This window comes from Macaca fascicularis, chromosome 4 (assembly GCF_037993035.2).
Source record: "Macaca fascicularis isolate 582-1 chromosome 4, T2T-MFA8v1.1".
Lineage (NCBI taxonomy): Eukaryota > Metazoa > Chordata > Mammalia > Primates > Cercopithecidae > Macaca > Macaca fascicularis.
Window position 1 is genome coordinate 122,292,509 of NC_088378.1, and position 13,628 is coordinate 122,306,136.

The 13,628-nt window shown below is 38.0% G+C and overlaps 1 non-coding gene across 1 annotated transcript; it reads left to right on the plus strand.

Moving 5' to 3' along the window:
* Positions 1-8,798: 8,798 nt before the first annotated feature.
* On the plus strand, positions 8,799-8,860 carry LOC123573202 (U7 small nuclear RNA). Its single transcript, XR_006697933.1, has one exon. It is a non-coding gene; the product is annotated as a U7 small nuclear RNA (small nuclear RNA).
* Positions 8,861-13,628: the final 4,768 nt, after the last annotated feature.

A 13,628-nucleotide genomic window follows, 5' to 3' on the forward strand; every position in this document is an offset into this window, starting at 1 on the left:
GTCTTTTCAGGATTTCTATTTCATACTGGTTCGATTTGGGGATAATGTATTGTTCCAGAAATTCATTCATTTCCTCCAGGTTTTCTAGTTTGTGTGCATAAAGGTGTTCACAGTAGTCACTGATGATCTTTCGTATTTCTGTGGTATCAGTTGTAACATCATCTTTGCCAAGTCTGACTGTGCTTATTTGAATCCTGTCTTTTTTTTTTTTTCTTGGTTAATCTAGGTAGCACTGTCAATTATGTTTATCCTTTCAAAAAATCAGCTTTCTGTTTCACTGATCCTTTTTTTTTTTTTTTTTTTTTGTCACAATTTCATTTATTTCTGCTCTGATCTTTGTTATTTCTTTTCTTCCGCTTTAGGTTTGGTATATTCTTGTTTTTTTTAGTTCCTTGAGGTATGACATTAGGTTGTTAATTTGAAATCTTTCCATCTGCTTGATGTAGGAATTTTATGCTATCAACTTTCCTCTTAGCATTGCTTTTGCTGTATCCCTTACCATTTGGCACATTGTGCCTCTATTTTCATTCATTTCAAAAAAATTTTGAATTCTATCTTCATTTTATTGTTTATCCAAAAGTTGTTCAAGAGTAAGTTGCTTAGTTTCCATGCACTTGTGTAGTTTTGAGAATTCCTCTTGGTATTCATTTCTAATTTTATTCCATTGTGTTCTAAAAAAGTATTTGATACAGTCTCAAGTTTTTGAATTTATTGGGACTTGCTTTATATAAGGTCAAGCATATGGTTGATTTTGGAGAATGTTCCATGATCAGATGAGAAGAATGTACTTTCTGTAGTTTTTGAGTAGAATGTTCTGTAAATGTCTATTAGGTGTATTGGGCCTACAGTCTAGTTTCAGTCCAGAGTTTCTTTGTTAATTTTCTGCTTTAATGATATGTCTAGTGGTGTCAGTGGGATGTTGAAGTCCCCTGCTATTATTGCATTACTGGTAATGTGTTTTCCTAGGTCTAGAGGTATTTATGGTATGAATCTGGGTGTTCCAATGTTGGGTGCATATATTTTATATAGTTACAATTTCTTGTTTTATTGAACCCTTTATTGTTATATGATTCTCTCTTTCTCTTTATTTTACAGTTGTGGTTTAAAGTCTGTTTCTCCTATCTGATATGAGAATCTCACATCTGATATGAGAATGGCTATTTCTACTCACTTTTGTTTTCCATTTGCGTGACATATCTTTTTCCACTTCTTTACTTTGAGCCTGTAAGTGTCTTTAGTTAAAAGGTGGGTCTCTTGTAGGTAACAGATGGTAGGATGTTATGTTTTATCCAACTTGCTAGTCTAAATCTTTTAAGTGGAGAATTTAAGCCATTTATATTCAAGGTTAATGTTGATATGTGAGGTTTTGTTCTTGTCATAGTGTTGTTAGCTACTTGCCTTAGAGTCTTAATTGTAATTACTTATAGAATCTGTGAGCTTTCTATTATGTGTGCTTTGATATTGGTGAGTATTTTCCTTTCACTTGCGTGTTAAAACTCCTTTGAGCATTTCTTGTAGGACTAGTATAGTGGTGTTGAGTTCTCTCAGCATTTCCTTCTCTGAGAAATACTTTTTTCTCCTTCATTTATGAAGCTTAGTTTGATAGGATATAATATTTTTGTCTGGCTTTTTCTTTTCTTGGAGCAGGTAAAAATAGGGCTCCAATCTCTTCTGGCTCCAAAAGTTTCTGCTGAAAACTCTAGTATTAGTCTGATGGGATTTCTTTTATAGCTGATTTGGTGCTTTTCTCTGGCTACTTTTAGGATTTGTTCTATCATGTTAACCTTGGATAGTCTGGTGAGTGTGTAACTTGGTGATATTCATCTTATGTAGTCGCTTCAAGATATTCTCTGGATTTTGTGTATCTGTATATCTACATCTTTAGCAAGATCCAGGAAATGTTCCTGAATTATTTTCTTAAATATGCTTTCTAAACTTCTTATTTTTTCTTTTCTCCTTCAGGAATGGCTATGAATCACAAGTTTGGTTGCTTTATAAAATTTTATGTTTCTCAAAAGCTTTGTCATTTTAGAAAATTGTTTTTCCTTTATCTTTTCTGACTGGGTTTATTCAAAAGACTGGTCTTCAAGGTCTTAAATTATTTCTTCTGCTTGGTCTAGTCTCTTGTTAAAGCTTTCAATTGCGTCTTGAAATTCTGTCAATGAATTTTTATTTCCAGAAGTTCTCTCTGTTGTTGATATGTTTTTAAAGGTATGTCTGAAAAACATCCCATGAATTGTTTTCCTGGTTGCTTTACGTTGGTTTTCAACTTTCTCTTGGATGTCATTGAGCTTCCTTACAATCTGTATTTTGAATTCTATATCTGACATTTAAAATTTTTCATTTTGGTTAGAATCCATTGCTAGGGAGCTAGTGTGGTTCTTTGGGGGTGTGTCGCAACATTCTGTTTCTTCATGGTGCTGGAGTTCTTGGCTGGTTCCTGCTCATCTTTCGAAGGTTTTGATTCCTATTTTTGAATTTACTTTCATTTAGATAGTGCTTTTTTCCCCCCTTGCTTGCTGGTGTGACTGTAGAGCCTGTTGGGTAGAGTCTTTTGGCTTTGCTTCTATCTTCTGTCATCGTTTTATATTGGATTGTGCAGTTACACTTACAGGTCAGTAGATGACACTAACAAGTCAGAGTCAGCTACGGCAAAAGCAGATGGATATTTACTAGATCTTTGCTTACAGTGTGGTGCACTCTGGTGACACAGCTGGGCAGATCTGGATCACCTGGCTTGTCCATGAATATTACAGTGATGAGCACAGGACTAGTCCTGATGGGAGTGGCTCAGGGAGCTCCTGGTGAAATATGCTGATGTCTGCTAGAGGTGAGTGGGCTGTACTAGCTTTATGTCCAAGACAGGCAGGAATGCAATCTGGGTCCCCATCACACCCCTGTGCTGGGCTCATGACTCTCACATCAAATGCACACTGTCATCTACCTCAGCTCTCAGTGTAGCTAAGAGCCATGGAAGACACCTCTGCTGTGGTTTCCTGTGAGACTGGTTTCAGTGTGGAACCTCCTCACTTTGCTTTAGTTTTTTTCTTTGCTTTTCATTTCTTTTTTCTTTTTTTTTTTGAGACGGAGTCTCGCTCTGTAGCCCAGGCTAGAGTGCAGTGGCGCGATCTCGGCTCACTGCAAGCTCTACCTCCCGGGTTTACACCATTCTCCTGCCTCAGCCTGCTGAGTAGCTGGGACTACAGGCGCCCGCCACCTCGCCTGGCTAGTATTTTTGTATTTTTTAGTAGAGACGGGGTTTCACCGTGTTAGCCAGGATGGTCTCAATCTCCTGACCTCGTGATCCGCCCGTCTCAGCCTCTCAAAGTGCTGGGATTACAGGCTTAAGCCACCGCACCCGGCCGCTTTTCTTTTTTCTTTCCTTTTCTTTTCTTTTTTTTTTTTTTTTTGAGAAGGAGTTTCAGTCTTATCATCCAGGCTGGAGTGCAATGGCATGATATCGGCTTACTGCAACCTCCACCTCCTGGGTTCATGAGATTCTCCTACCTCAGTCTTCTGAGTAGCTGGGATTACAGGCACCCACCATGCCAGGCTAATTTTTTGTATTTTTAGTAGAGATGGGATTTTGCCATGTTGGGCAGGCTGGTCTCGAACTTCTGACCTTAAGTGATCCACCTGCCTTGGCCTCCTAAAGTGCTGGGATTACAGGTGTGAGCCACCGTGCCCAGCCTGCTATTTTTCTATTGTTATTTCCAAATATTTTCCATGGTCTTTAGTTGAAGTCATTGATGTAGAACCCATGGATACAGTGGGTCAACTGTATTGGTAATATCCCTCAATTTGTCAAGAACCAAGGAAAAGCACTCTAAATCATTTTTATTTAAAAAATTATTTGATTTTTCTCCTAAAGTCCTCAACTCTTTGAACAACTGTTCTTGCAGAAAGGCTAATAGTCCTAAACAAGATTACTTTCTCTGAAAACATTTCCTTTTCTGTAGTGATCATTATTGTGATAAATGCTTAATTTGGTAATATCAACGTACATTGTAATCTTTTAGCACAGCTATATTGTTATCGTATAATGAATGCAATTCTTTTTTTTTTTTTTTTTCTTTTTTTTTGAGGCAGAGTTTCACTCTTGTTGCCCAGGCTGGAGTGCAATGGCACGATCTCGGCTCACCGCAACCTCCGCCTCCCAGGTTCAAGCAATTCTCCTGCCTCAGCCTCCCTAGTAGCTGGGATTATAGGCATGTGCCACCAGGCCCAGCTAATTTTGTATTTTTAGTAGAGACGGGGTTTCTCCATGTTGGTCAGCCTGGTCTCAAACTCCCAACCTCAGGTGATCCACCCGCCTGGGCCTCCCAAAGTGCTGGGATTACAGGCGTGAGCCACTGCGCCCGGCCAATGAATACAATTCTTGTTAACTAAGATAACAATATCCACACTTGATTCTGCCTTTAAAGTGCAAAGTCCACTTTTTTTTTCTTGTTTTCACAGAATAGGTATGTAGTGACGATAGAAAATAAAGTTGCAATATGGAGGAGATATATATAGTATTTGAAGAGGTGTTAAGTTATAACTATGTCACTGTGATTTGTGAATTGAACAGCAGTGAAAAGTAATGAGAGTACCAGATAAGGTCTTTGTTGCATGTACTCAACTCGGTAGCCATAGAGAATACATAAACCAATGAGTATTGCCTAGTGAAATGAAACTTTTTCTCTGGACACTGAAATTTGAATTTTATATAATTTTCATTTTGTCATTCCTTGTCAAGAATGAAAAAATGTACCATAATCACACATAAATATTCAAGTTAGATTGAAAACCTAGTGCCTGATCATCAGTTAGTTTAAAAGAATCATAGCATGTGTGACCACATCTTAAAGGATATTGAGTCTGACTCAGTTAATTTTTTAGAAAATAAATCAAGGGGCTGGGCAGGGTGGCTCACGCCGGCAATCCCAGCAATTTGGGAGGCTGAGGTGGGCGGATCATCTGAGGTCAGGGGTTCAAGACCAGCCTGACCAGCATGGTGACATTCTATCTCTACTAAAAACACAAAAATTAGTATTGGGTGCCTGCAATCTCAGCTACTTGGAAGGCTGAGACAGGAGAATTGCTTGAACCTGGGAGGCGGAGGTGACAGTGGGCCAAGATCACGCCACTGCACCCCAGCCTGGGCAACAGAGTGAGACTCCATTTCCAAAAAAAATAAATAAATAAATAAAATAAAATAAAATAAAATAAAGGGTCTGAAGTGTTAAATGACTCATACAAGACACACAGACAGTGATAGTAGAGCTAGGAATCTTGTTTTAAAATTTTCTGTGCAGTGTATTTCTCTAAGTACAACATGGACTTTATATATACAGTAATGAATATACACTTTTGTTTGTTTGCTTTATAATATTTGTCACTCTTTTGGAAAAAAATATATATTAAGCATAAAAGTATCCACAACCAATGTGCAGACTAAATAGCAATAATAATAGTTATAGTAATAAGGCAAATCCAAGGTACCTGCTATTAATTTTAAGAAAGACAAGTGATGATGGTGGCATACCTGGCTTTTTAAACTTAAAATATGATACTTTCAACATTGCACGATTTTTTGTGATTTTACTGTAATTACCTCTTCTTTTTAAAAATAGATTCCCTTTCTAGGGTTAAGAAAGTTCCCTTCATTTTTTAGGACCCTAAAGGGTTTTTCCCATCTGGGTCCTCTGGCCTGAAGCTGGAGTTTTTCTTATTCTGCTCCGTAGCTCATTTTCTACAACTGTGCTTATGTCTGGGACAGGAAGACTGAGAACGAAAATAAGCAATTGGCTTTTTTTTGCCCCATCCTCTTGAGACCACCACTTCGCTACTGGAGACAAAGTTTACCCTGTCTCAAATTTTAAGTACTTCTTGGACCTTGCTGTTGCCAATATTCCTCTTGTTTATACCACTACTGTGAGATCTCCTGAAGACTAGGGCATGCGAGAAAAGAGAAAGAAAAAAAAAAAAGAGAGACAAATGGGGAAATTTCCCTCCACATTCTCTGAGTGTCAAGAAACCTCTTTCCGGTTCTTCAGGAGAGAACTTGAGAGTTTCTAGAACTCTATCTGTTGCCACTTCCATGTTTTGGGCTGCCTTGGTACCCAGCTGCATTCCATAAGGAATGCAGGGGCTTCCTGTAGAATCTGCCTCCTTTGACCCAGAATTAGGACCAGCCAGCAGAACTTCTTATATTTCTAGCTTTACTTAGAGCGAAGTTCGAGACAGGCAACCATATTTATCTTCCTCTATGGCACTTTTTTTTTTTTTTTTTTCTGGAGACGGAGTCTCGCTCTGTCACCCAGGCTGGAGTGCAGTGGCGAAATCTCGGCTCACTGCAAGCTCCGCCTCCCAGGTTCACGCCATTCTGCCTCGGCCTGCGGAATAGCTGGGACTACAGGCGCCCGCCACTACACCGGGCTAATTTTTGTGTATTTTTTAGTAGAGACGGTGTTAGCCAGGATGGTCTTGATTTCCCGACCTCGTGATCCACCCGCCTCGGCCTCCCAAAGTGCTGGGATTACAGGTGTGAGCCATGGCGCCCGGCCTATGGAACTTTTTTTTAACAAATAGACATTTTGACGGTATTGCCCTTCTCTTTAGGGAGCCTTCTTTTGTGTGGAGGTGCTGTCGTTGATCTTCCATCTTGCTTGTCTCTAGACTTTATTTATCTCCTATATTCAGGGGCTCTGAAATGCCAACCCAGGTAAAATGGCTGCTTCAATGTGCTACATAGTTCTCTGGAATCAATTTTTCTTTGCTCTCTCTTACCTCTGAGGTTATTCCCTATTTTTAAATAAACTCATCCATGACAAAAAGGTAGATTGTTTTAATATTTTATATAGTATTATAAATATTCTCCACGTGGAGTACTTTTTTATACCTCTAGCTCAAAACACTTGCTACAAATGGCAGTTTTGATGGATTTTTTTAAAAATAAAATTGATTTGTGGTTTTCATATGATGTGCATACTGTTCCGAGGAATGGCTCTAGTGAACCCCTAGTTATGTTACCTCGTTGAGTTAATTAATCAGCAACTCAATATCTAATATTTCAATTTATTTCTCTGGAATATTTTTTTCTCAGATTTTTTTAAACATTTGAGATAAAGAGAAGTCAAATTGACTTGATTTTAGGTATTCACTTGATACATGGGTATATTTGCATTAGATTATAGTTCATCCTCTGTGCTAATTTCAAAAATATGAACTCAATGATATGTTTACTGTAATTTAAGTATCAATGATTATGATGAATATGAATTTATTTGGATTTGTAAAGTCCACCTCTAAATATACTCAAGTGGCAACTTTTGTATAAATCACCTTCTCATTCTGTACCCTTTATCCTTCTGCTGTCTCCTGTTATCTGCCTTCAGAAACATGCCTCTGTTCCTATAAAACATTGAGAAAATGAAGTATTAGAACAAGGTGGTTTCTTCTGGAAAGATTTGCATTTTGATCATCATAAAAGCTTTAAGTTATAAGTCTATGATAATGAAACTTCAGACATCAGAGAGGATTTTTAGAGAAAACTCACCCCAAAAAAATTGGCCTAAGATTGTGGCATAATACAAAATGCATAGCTTTCAGATTTTAAAATTTTGAGTTGATTTGTTGAAGGAATTTACGTGGGAAAAGGTGGTTATTGTCTATTATGCCTGGAGGTTAGTAATACTTACCCATTCCCTAATAAAACCCAGTGATGTTCAGTGTGATTTACAAGAAGAGTATTTCAGGAATAGTGGGATATATAAAGACAGCATTTTTTTTTTAATAATAACTAAGTCAGCAGTGTTACTCCCTATGGCAAACTTTATTTCAAAGTCTCATAAGCCTATTAATTCTTCAGTAAGCGGATTCCACTGGACAGGGTGTTAGGTATATCTGGAAGGCTTGAAGGGGTAAATTCTGAATAAGTTGTAATTTTAGGGTTTTAAATTAGGTTTAACAAAGCCTGTAGGGTATTATGAGCCCAATATTCTCTGCGCACTTGAAAATTAATGTGTGTGGCTTAAAAACATCTGGGTTAGAGATTAAGCTTTCTTTGGTGTAAAACATTATTACAACAGTAGATATGTAACTAGAGAGAGAAATTGAAGTTTGTGGGTGTTTTCCAGTTCAGTAGGTAGTTTAATTATTGCAGTAATTCTTCCAGCTTGCTTTCTCTTTGTGGAGTACTTGGAATTCCTTGGTATGTGTGGCTTCCTAAGTAATACATCTGATCCTGATGAAAGTCAACCAGCCCTGTCCTTGGAGGGTGAACTTACTCTAAGATGTTGAAAGTGAAAGTCAACAACCACTCTGCTGTCTGTATTCGAGATATTTATGAGAGCAAATAAACGATATGAATATAGAGCAAATTGAGTGTCTTGGGTATAAAGTAATGATGATCAGGCCTGTGTTGAACATGTCACATAGTCATTGTTGACTCAATTTTGCTTGATCTTTGGATGCAGCCAGCCTTGGGATGTAGCCAGACTTAATCTTGGATGGATCTTGCTGCACATTTTAGAATGAAGTCTGTGAGTTGCCACGGAATGGGCTTCCATGATTATGAGTATAGTGGTGCATTGGTTTGTTTGGATTCACTTAAGCTGTGGTAACAGACATGCACTGAGCCAGTGAATGTTGGAAAATATCCTCTAGGGCTCCTCATTAGTCACACTAGAGACTCAAACATTGTTTAATATATATAAGCTTCATATGACTTGATCATCCAGTACGTGAATTTTCTTTCCAAATCAACCAACCGTTCCCGATTTCTCTCCCACAGGCCTCCATCAAAACAAGTTATCCAGTGTTACAGCTCTTTTAGAATTTGTCTAGCAAGTTCTCTGGTCTTCACTGGAAAACCCATAAAATATTAATAATAAAACCAGTTATCTAAAGAGCAGCTACTCGTTTGCTATCTCTTCTAGTAGACGTAGGGAGTTCAAACTGTTTTCACCATTACGGCTTTTGAATCCACGTAGCATTATGTCTAGTGGCATTCTAATCTCTGGGGCTTCAAATGATGCTCAATTCATATGCTACAGTACTTGTGTGATAAGAGCTTCATTAGATGATGTCTGGGATCTGCTCAGTGTCCAAGTTTCAAGTATAGGACTTAAAAACACAGTTGTTACCTGATACCTGCCTTTGGTAAATGCTTCCTATTTCCTTCTTTCATCCCTACTTTCTAGTGAAAGGTTGACAAGCAGGAGTTATGCATCCAGAATGATCCTTTATTGCTCTTCTTCCTGTATTTACTCTGCAGAGAAACACTGAAGGATAGCATGCACAAAGTTGTGAAGGAAAGTGTGGCAGACAGACCCTAAGGTGACCTCCCATTATCCTTGCCTTTTAGTATTTATAATGTTGTATAACCCCCTTCTCCTAAATGTGAGCAGGGTCCTTGACTTGCGGCTTATAAGTAGAACAGGGCAAATGAGATGAAATATCAGCCCGTTGATTAGGTTATGTTACATGGCATAAGGTAAAGAAATTTTGCATATATAGTTAAGGTCCCCAAACCAGTGGTTTAGAAGTATCAAAAGGGAGGTTATCAGGAGAGATCAGGTGAAAACCCTTGACAAAATGACTGGGCCTTCTCTGAGTGACAAACTCTCCTGCTGACCTTGAAGAAACAAGCAGCTAAGATGTGAACTACCATGGAGAATGCCACGTGGCAGGGAACTGAAGGCAGCTTCTAGGAGCTGAGGGCCTCAGTGCTACGATTGTAATAAATTAAATTCTGGCAACAACCACAAGAACTTGGAAGAGTACCCTTAATTTCAAATGAGATTGTAGCTTGGTTGACACATTGATTGCAGCCAGTGAGACCCTCAACAAAGAACCCAGTTATGTTCCCAGACTCCTGACTCACATAAATGGAGTATTTTAAAGTGTTGGGCCAGGCACAGTGGCTCATGCCTGTAATCCCAGCACTTTGGTAGGCTGAGGCAAGAGAATCACTTTAGGTCAGGAGTTCAAGACCAGCCTGGCCAACATGGTGAAACCTTGTCTTTACAAAAATATTAAAAAATTAGCTGGACATGGTGGCATCTGCCTATAATCCCAGGTACTTGTGAGGCGGAGGCAAAAGAATCACTTGAATCCAGGAGGCGGAGGTTGCAGTGAGCTGATACCGTGCCACTGCATTCCAGTAGTGTAAGACTCCATCTCAAAAAAATATATAAATAAATAAAATAAATATAAAATTAATAAATAAGCAATGTATTTTAAAATGTTAAATTTATGGTAATTTGTTATACAATAATTAAAAGAAATGAATACACAAGTAATATAGGAGATTTGGGATTTTATAATCACAGACTTGTACCCAAGAGAGGTGACTACAAACTTTCTGCTTACATAAAACGTGTGGAGAAGGAGTCCCCTCTTAGTATTTATACCTGTGAGAGGGGATTTGTAGCCAGGTAGGCTCAAATTATGATATTACCTCTGCCACTTTATAAGCTGAATAATTTGTGGCAAGTTCTTTCACTTGTTTTAACTTGTCTTCTCATTAGAAAAAGGGGATAATGGTAGTAATGACTTTGCAGTATTGTGGAGATGAAAGTGAGATATGTCCAGTGCCGAGCCCATAGTTGTTCAAAAACACTACTCTCCTTCCCCATTCTTCATGTTTGCAAGGCGCCTCTCTCTTTTGTATACATATTTAAATTACACATATACTTTTAGATTCAGCTCAGATCACATTTTCTAGTTCATTAACTAGACTTCAAGTACCTAGCAGAGAAAGATATGTCTTATTCTTTTGTGTTCCCAGCATATAGCACAAACGCTGGCATACTACATGTGTCCTTGTAACACTCCAGGTCAGTTGGATCTCTTCTTTGAACTCAAATGTTTTTGTTTGGGATGGAATGCAATTGATTTTGTACAGAGGCTTGAGGAGGCAGTGATTGATTTACCAGGGCTGTGGAGGGGGGAATTGGTTTGACCAGGTGTGCCATTTACATAGCCTGTGAAAAGCCTGGCCCTCCCATCCTAGTCTTTTATCATGCAAATGTGCCTCTACCTGGAGCTCTGCCATGGTGCATGCACGGTGTGGTATTATCTGGAGGCCGCCATGATACTGGCACACGTGGTGACAAGGAAAAGAGAGTGGGAAACGCCATACTGAATGTACCTGGCTTTCAGGTACAGCTGCCACTATTTATGTATAAAAGCTTCTAGTTTGCCTATTTATGCCTGACTCTTCAGGCTGCTTTCTGGTAGAGAAGCAATGGTTTGGGGCTGCTTTTTATTAAAGGAAAATTCCACCCAGAACTCTTTTACCCTTTCTAGCTTCTTACCCTTTCTCTGCCACTTATTTTACAATACTGCCTTTCCTATTTCTTTAATTTTAATTTTGCTCTTGCTTTCTGAATTTCCATGTGTAGGTCATATCTTCCAAACAGATTATAAAGTCCTTTAGGGTAAACCTTATTTATATCCAATACCTTGTGTGTTAGTCTGTTCTCACGCTGTTAATAAAGACATACCTGAGACTGGGTAATTTATAACGAAAAAGAGGTTTAATGGACTCGCAGTTCCACATTGCTAGGGAGGTCTCACAGTCATGGCGAAGGCTAATGAGGCTTGTTTTACATGGCACCAGGCAAGAGAGCTTGTGCAGGGGAACTCCCATTTGTAAAACCATCAGATCTCATGAGACTTGTTCACTAACATGAGAATAGTATGGGGGAAATCACCCCCAGAGTTCAATTATCTCCACCTGGCCTCACCCTTGACACATAGGGACTATTACAGTTCAAGGTGAGATTTGGTTGGGACACAGCCAGACTATGTCACTTTGCCTAATAGTGAAAATATACATAGCATTTAAAAAAAAAAAAAGAGGGACTTGGGTGGGATATTGTAATCGGACACGGACTTAAATGTTCATCAGTTAAAATAATTTGCACTCTTGTTTACTTAGAGATTAAATACCTTGAAGCTATGATATTTATTATTAAGCAGGTGCATTGCTGCCCAATTTTTAATTTTTATTTTTTGGGTACACTGAAGTATAATATCACTTGAGTGTCACTGACCAAAAATTTTATTGTATTGTAGTGTGAAATCTAGCTTGGAGATTTTAATGAATCTTCAAGAACTGGTTAAATTGGTTTTTAATTAAATTTCATTTTATTTGTAGTGATTAATTTTAAACTAATTTAGGATTAGATAAATGAGATTAATCTTGAAATCAAGAAACTGACTTAATTAGGAGAAAGCTATTTCTCACTGTGAAATGAGAAATAAAATACTAATTTCATCTAAGAGGACACTGTTTTAGCTAAGATAAAATTACAAAGAAAACTTTTGGGGAGGAAATTTTGCATTTAAAATAAACTTAGGATACAGAACATATGTTAACTGAACCACTGATGAAGAAAGCTTGCAGCTTAAGTTTACTAACTGAAAAGCAGTTACCATCGTGAATCCCGAAAATCTGAGACAGGTCTCAGTTAATTTAGAAAGTTTATTTTGCCAAGGTTGAGGACACACGCCCATGACACAACTTCAGGAGGTCCTGACAACATGTTTCCAAGGTGATAAGAGCACAGTTTGGTTTTGCATTTTAGGGAGACATGAGACATGAAACATATGCTAGGGAGAAATGAGACAATCAACATATACAAGATGAACATTGGTTTAGTCTGGAAAAGCGGGACAACTCAAAGCAAGGCAGGAAGACTCGAAGTAGGGAGGGCCTTTCAGATCATGGGTAGATAAGAGACAAATGGTTGCATTCCTTTGAGTTTCTGTTAGCCTCTCCAAAGGAGGCAATCAGATACAGATTTATCTCAGTGAGCAGAAGGTGGCTTTTCATAGAACGAGAGGCAGGTTTGCCCTAAGTAGTTCCCACTTTGACTTTTCCCTTTAGCTTAGTGATTTCGGGGCCCCAGTTTTCACGCCGTAAAGTAATCTTCAAAAGGGATAAGATCTGGAGGTTGAAGGAAAGATTCGTCTTCATGATTCATCTCCGATTATTTGTCCAATCTATTTTTACATTTTCTAATTGATGCAGCATTTTAAAGTCTTTAAAAATGTTACATTAGTTATTCATAGACATTGTTAGAAAGGTGTAATAGATATAATAAAGTTTTCTCTCTGTTAATTTTATATAATTTTTTTCACAAGCTCTGTTGTTTGACTAAATGTCTTTCTTCTCTTATCAACTGTCCCTTGCTTTTCTGTTCCTTCATCTTTGCCACTGACATGATCTATATAAACTACATTTCTTTCTTTTCTTCCACTTTATTCATTTTATTTCTTCCACTGTATTTTACTTTGCAGTCTAAATATAGAAAATTTGCTTTATTTTCACAACAGGTAGATAGAAGATATAAGAACATTTAGTTTCATAGTGTCATGGTATGCAGAAATTCAGCTGCTTATTTTTTTCCAGTAGCAGTACCATGACTGAAGATGCATTCAGATATAAACACACACACACATGAACACACAAACATTCACATGCACACACATACACTAAATCAAAAGAGAAAAGTTGGCAGGTAAACAATATGAAATTGAATAGAATTAATTACATGTCATGACAAAGAATCCCTCTATACTGAGGGAGGAGACCACCCCTCATATTATCTTATGCCCAATTTCTACCTCCAAAG